Source organism: Oncorhynchus tshawytscha, linkage group LG22, assembly GCF_018296145.1.
Source record: "Oncorhynchus tshawytscha isolate Ot180627B linkage group LG22, Otsh_v2.0, whole genome shotgun sequence".
NCBI lineage: Eukaryota > Metazoa > Chordata > Actinopteri > Salmoniformes > Salmonidae > Oncorhynchus > Oncorhynchus tshawytscha.
The window spans coordinates 9,686,947-9,694,050 of record NC_056450.1 but is presented as its reverse complement, the minus strand read 5'-3'; positions in this window follow the sequence as shown (position 1 = coordinate 9,694,050).

The following is a 7,104-nucleotide window of genomic DNA, read 5'->3' as shown; positions in this document are numbered from 1 at the left end:
CAATCAAGTAACTGTCTTTGGTTGCCCACTTTGAATAAATCTCTTCAAATCCATCAGTAATAAGCAGCGGTGTGTGTGCATCTCACATTTTCCGAAGCCTGCTCTTTAGGACACTCCTCATTAGTGTGAATATTAATGGGGGAAGAAAAATGTAAAAGGAATTTGGAAGAGCTTTTTAAAGGGGCCATTTCATCCGAATCGTTTTTTCTTCTTTCTTTTGCGGTCCTCTGAAGGCTCGTAACTGGCGGTCTATGAAGAGAGACATGCCGCAGTGGGGCTTCATTTAAAACCAAAAAGGTCACTGCGCTGAGAAAAGGTCTTCGGCTCAGCCAAAAATATAAAATGGGAAGGAAAGAAAAGAGAAGAGAGAGGTGGAGGAGAAGGGGAAAGTGGAGCGAGAGAGAGAGAGAGAGAGAGAGAGGGGGGAGTGGGGAAGAGGGAGAGGTTTAAATGAAAGACATACGACCATTATGGAAAGAGAGAGTGATAGCGGGGCACGCAAAAATGGAAAAGAAGGATGTCAGCAATGTAACGTGAAAAAAAAAGAAGAGGATAATGAACAAGAAGAGAACTGAAGTAGAGTGGAAATGTTGTCGACCCAGGCAGCATCAAAACAGATGCGAGGAGGGATTGCCATTTTTATTATCTCCAGTGGTCTTTTTCCACAGTCATTTACTATAATGGACAACCATTTGGAATATTCCAAAGCTATATCCAATCACAGAGTTGGAACGCCGATCTGTCCACCAATCTGTGCTGGCATAGCTCAGGCCCTTCAATGCCTGGTCGGAGTCTGGACTGAGCCCGACAGTCAGATGGGAAATTAACTTAGCCATTTGGAATTCAGAATAGACACGAATAACAATGACTTTCACAAACCAAATGTCTACTTCACAATACAACCAATTCATAGAAAGGCAAGTTTGTTTATTTGATGTGAAATACTGTCGTGTAAATCATGTCACTAAATGTTGGCCGTGCTATGTTGTCACCGCCACCACCCATCTCCCAGTTCGAACCCTACCTACAGCGTTCCTCCAACCAACCACCACCCCACACCCTCAATCACTAGTTTATCTATGAGCTCAGTGGAATTTATCCACTCGATTCCTGACTGCACGGCGTTACATAAAAGCCCACACGAGCCTAGTGGCTGGACACAACAGCATTCTAACGTAGAGCCTCTGACGCTCTGCACAGATAAGACGGCTTTGGTTTTAATGCCCCTTGCACACCGAGATGCACTGGGCTCACTTGTAAAAACGGAATGCCCCCCCCCGTTTGCTTGTAAAAGCAGGCAGCCCAGAAGAAGGGGGAGGAGGGAGGATGGGGGAGGGGAGGAATAAAGGAAGGGAAGAGAAGGAATTTCGTTTCGGAGGGTTATCAATTTTCTCCTCTCAAATTCCCAATCCGTTCCCGATCTCTTTTAAAAAAACGAATACCCAATTCCAATCACAACTGCAATAAAGCATATCTTGTTAAAGGGACCAGAGTCCGACCTTAGGCTTGTCTAAATTGAATGCCTGCTGCCTGTTGGCCCACTTTGCCTTGAAATACTGCAGCGCAGGGCAGCCAAAGCACAGCCCGTCTAGAGCGATGTAAAAACTGCAGAGAGGGCCCCCAATCACTATGCCTGTGGGAGCTGCATCCTAGCTGCCTCCTCCTGCCATTCAGTGGGTGTTTATTTGGATCAGACGGACCACAGCAGAGCAGAGTGTGAGAGAGAGAGGGGACTTGGGGATTGTCCTGTCCTGTATGTGGGTGTGTAGTGTAATGAGGTGGTGGTTCTGTGCCAGTCAGTGTTGGAGGGGGAGCCAGACCAGGGAACTCAGGGGTACAGGGGAGGTGTTGGCGTGTGTGTGTGTCTGTGTGTCATTGCCAGCGGCATCTCGCGTGTGTTTCCCCTCTTCCATCTTCCTCACTTCCAGCTCCGCTCAGGCATGGCCAGTGTCTGATCAGATGGCCGATCAAACACTAATCATTCCCTCACGGCCCATAGTGAAGTAAAGCTGTCATTAATTTTGCGGAATTACATCAAATGTGAGGCATTCTTTATGTGTCTGGGAGGCCGCAGGACAGTTATACGATGTAGGGCTGCTGCGCTAGGCAGATGGGGCAGCTCGGCCGTGCATACTAAATACCCACCCACCCACCGTCCGTCCATCCCCCACTCCTCTCCTCCACCTCCCACTCCCTCCCCCTGTTTTGCTCTCAGCTCAGTGGCTCTGTCTATCACTTATCCTGTCCTTTCCTCCACCGCCATCCTCCCTCCCTTCCCCTGTTCTGCCCTCCTTTCAGTCACTTATCCTCTCTTATCCTCCTTTCTTTGTCCTCTACCCTACCAGTGCCTTTGCTCAACTAAATTATTATATAACCCTTATTGGTTACTCCCTGACCCCCCACTGATTTTTTATTATTTAACTGCTACCCTTGTGTGTCTAAAGCTCTCCGTTGTGGTGTCACCCAGCTTGGAATAAATTCTAAATATTCTGTCACCTAGTCAGTCATCCACCGCTGCTCAAAACACATCAAATGCAGTAGTATTCTAGAAAAGGTTGCAAGACCTTTGCAGCTACCGCATACCTCAAGTCATCAAGATATGTTGCAGGCGACCAATGCACTTGATTTGATTTAAACATCTGCCGCTCCCTTTGAGAGAGACAGTCAAGTCACCCAGACTGAGACATGAACCACAGCCCGCAAGTAGTTTCTAACGCCTCGAGATACTGTACATCCAACGGCCATCTCTTACCAGTCTGGCCAGCAGTAGACACTAGACAGTGTACTACTAGACACATAGAGGCCAAAATAACATCACAGTGGTCATGTTGTGTTGGGTTGCTGCAATGAAATAACCAGGATACCCTTGACCAGGTAAGTCTCTACACTGGAGAAAAAAAAGGCAAATCAACACCAGGCCACAATTCTCCACCCGGGCATCCACACAACTTCTCAATATTGATTCTATAAAAAAGAAATCAATTAAAAAAAATAATTGGAGAGGGGGTGAAGGCGGAGGAGAGGAAAGGAGGGTGTGGCGAAGAGAGAGAGTTTTGACGGGAGACAGCCTGGCAGCTGGACCTGCAGTCAGAAGCCTGGGCATGATCCAGCAAGGTCTGTAAACACCCTGTCCGACAAAACGTGTGTGTGTGTACGTGTACGTGTGACACCCAACTCCACTCTTGTTAAAACCCATCTTAACACTCTTTATAGGCTACTCTCATGCAGTACACTGTATGTCTGCAAACAATGAACTTCTAATCGCTGCAATGGGTTCACATCAAGCGACCAACCCTCTGACGAGTGGGCTGGTGTTGTTCATGTGACATTAAAAAGCAGTAGGAGGTAAAAAAACGATTACAGGTTCTTGTAGGAGTGACATCACCTGTCAGAAGACAATGAAGTCCGGGGCACCATGTGTTGACATCATTTGAATGTGCCTTATATGGTGTTTGGTTAAAGTGAAATAACACTTTGCTCATTTTCTTTATACAACATATCAACATTTCCCATCATTCCAGCTGTCAGCTGACAATTTCCAGTTCTGACATGCAAGAACAGACAGAACCAGGCATGGCGAAGGCATCTGGCTTGTGTCGACGTCAACCGAGAGTGGAGGCTCTGGAAGGTTCACTCAGACGGTTTGGTTGAAGTACACTGCCATCTGGTGTCTACGGAAGCAGATTGTACTGGGACCACGTGGCGCCATCGCAATTCTCCACCCTTCTCGCACAGTATGCACTTACACACTTCCCATCGTGGATTTACCAACTGTGGAACCCCCTGTAGCGTGTGAGCTCTGCCATGTCATACTGCATTTGGATGTAGCTTTGAAATGACCTTGAAAAGTGTATTCAAGTAAGACCTTCTTTGGATTCTTGTAAGTAACAAGAGTTTGGCCGTGTCATAATTTACTGTAGCTTACATCTGGACGTCATGCATTACCGCATTACAAATAAACCCGTTTGCACTTGAAGAGCGTTTTGCAAGCCTACTTTAGTCGTATGTACGGGATACACATGGTATACCGCGTCCAATGAAATGCTTACTTGCAGGGTTCCTTGATGACAATGCAACACCAATAAGAAATAAGAAGAGATAAGAATACGAACATAAAGTAAATGGCTCAGTAGAATAGAATAAACACTTGAGCATAAATATAATACAGGAAGGCACAATTTATTGTCCAATATTCAATCAATCAATCAATCACATTTATTTATAAAGACCTTGTTACATCAGCCGATGTCACAAAGTGCTATACAGAAACCCAGGAACCTAGGAAGAAACCTAGAAACTGGAGCAGCAGCACGACCAGGTGGACTGGGGACAGCAAGGAGTCATCAGGCCAGGTAGTCCTGAGTCATGGTCCTAGGGCTCAGGTCCTCCGGGAGGGGAGGGAGAGAGATAGAGAAGTAAAGGGAGCATACTTCAATTCACACAAGACACCGGATAAGACAGGAGAAATACTCCAGATATAACAGACTGACCCTAGACCCCTGACACATAAACTATTGCAGCATAAATACATGTGTTTTGGGGAATAGGGGATTGAGGGGCAAGTTTTTAGATTGTGTAGTATTTACCAATCATAATTGGTGCATTCAGAAAGTATTCAGACCCCTTCACTTTTCCACATTTTGTTGCGTTACAGCCTTATTCTAAAATGTATTAAATAGTTTTTTCCCCCACATCAATATACCCACAATACCCCATAATGACAAAGCAAAACCAAGTTTTTAGAAATGTTTGCAAATGTATTACAAATAACAGCATTGGCTGTGTGCATAGGGTCGTTAGAAGGTGAACCTTCGCCCCAGTCTGAAGTCCTGAGCACTCTGGAGCAGATTTTCATTAAGGATCTCTCCATACTTTGATCTGTTCCTCTTTCCCTCAATCCCGACTAGTCTCCCAGTCCCTGCTGCTGAAAAACATCCCCACAGCACGATGCTACCACCACCATGCTTCACCGTAGGGATGGTATTGGCCAGGTGATGAGCAGTGCCTGGTTTCATCCAGACGTGACGCTTGGCATTCAGGCCAAAGAGTTCAATCTTGGTTCATCATACCAGAGCATCTCCATTAGGTACCTTTTGGCAAACTCCAAGTGGGCTGTCATGTGCCTTTTACTGAGGATTTGCTTCCTTCTGGCCACTCTACCATAAAGGTCTGATTGCTGCTGTGCTGCAGAGATGGTTGTCCTTCTGAAAGGTACTCCCATCTTCACAGAGGAACTCTGGAGCTATCAGAGAGACCATCGGGTTCTTGGTCACCTCCCTGACCAAGGACCTCCTCCCCCAATTGCTCAGTTTGGCCGGGCAGCCCGCTCTAGGAAGAGTCTTGGTGGTTCCAAACTTCTTACACTGTGTTCTTGTGGACCTTCAATGCTGCAGAATTTGTTGATACCTTTCCCCAGATCTATGCCTCAACACAATCCTGTCTCGGAGTTCTTTAGGGAATTTCTTCAACCTCATGTGGGATCTTATATAGACAGGTGTGTGCCTTTTCAAATCATGTCCAATCAATTGAATTTACCACAGGTGGACACCAATCAAGTTGTAGAAACATCTCAAGGAGGATCACTGGAAACGGGATACACCTGAGCTCAATGTCAATGTCATAGCAAAGGGTCTGAATACTTATGTAAATAAGGTATTTCTGTATTTATTTGTAATAAATTTGCAGAAATATCTAAACACCTGTATTCACTGCGTCATTATGGGGTATTGTGTTTAGATTGATGAGGAAAAAAACAATTAATTAATACATTTTAGAATAAGGCTGTAATCTAACAAAATGTGGAAAAAGAGAAGGGGTCTGAATACTTTCCGAATGCACTGTATGTCTGTGTGGGTGTGTGTATGTCTGTGTGGGTGAGTGAGTGAGTGCATGTGTGCTAAGGTGAGCAGATCTCCTGGATGTGTGGGACCAGGGTCCCAGTGTTGTACTGGGCCGTCTTCACCCCCCACTGGAGGGCCTTGTGGCTGTGGACGGAGCAATTCTTGCACCAGGCCATGATGCAACCTTTCAGGATGCTCTCGATGGTGCAGTGGTAGTATTTGAAGAGCACCTGATTGGCATTCCACATTTCTTCAGCCGCCTTAGGAAGTAGAGATGCTGCGGCGCCCTCTTGATAGGAGTGGTGGTATTGTTAGTTCATGTCAAGTCCTCAGAGGAAATGAAAACGGCTGACTCTCTCTACTGCAGTCCTGTTGATGTGGATCTGCTTCCGGAAGTCAACAATGAACTCCTTTGTTTTGATGACGTTGAGGGAGAGGTTGTTGTCCTGGCACCACAATACCAGTTCACTCATCTCCTCCCTATAGGCTGACTCGTTGTTGGCTATCAGGACAACAACCACAGGGTGTCGTCCGTAGACTTGATGATGGACTTTGGGCCGTGTAAAGCCACGCAGCCGTGGGAGAACACGGAGTACAGCAGAAGGCTGAGGACACACCTATGGGGGGGGGGTCCCTGTGTTAAGAGTCAGTATTGGGGAGGTGTTGTCGCCAATCCTCACAGCCTGGGGTCTGCCCCCTTACCATGAGACCGTCCTCCCCAATTACGGTGCCACCAACCCCCTGTGTGTTGAATGCTGAACTGTAGTCAATGAACAGCCTTCTCACATAGGTGTTCCTCTTGTCCAGATGTGTCATTGCCATGTGAATAGAGATGGAAATGCCATCCTCCGTGGATCTGATGGAGCGGTAGGCATATTGGAGAGGGTCCAGTGGAGTGGGATGTCAGCCTCTCGAAGCACTTCATGATGACCGGAGTGAGTGCGACGGGGCGATAGTCATTTGGGCATGTCACCTTGTTTTTCTTGGGCACTGGGACGAGGGTGGTCTCCTTGAAGCAGGTGAGGACTACAGCCCGGGACAGGATGAAGATGTCCGGGAAGACACCATCCAGCTGGTCAGCACACACTCTGAGGACGTGGCCAAGGATACCGTCTGGGCCGGTGGCTTTGTGAGTATTCACGCTTTTTAAGAGTTTTTCTCACGTCAGCCTTCGAGAGGGAAAGCACCTGGTCGTCCGGAGCAGCAAGAGTCCTCCTGGGACGCGGGCAGCTGGATTTACCTCTGTAGTCTGTGATAGTCTGTA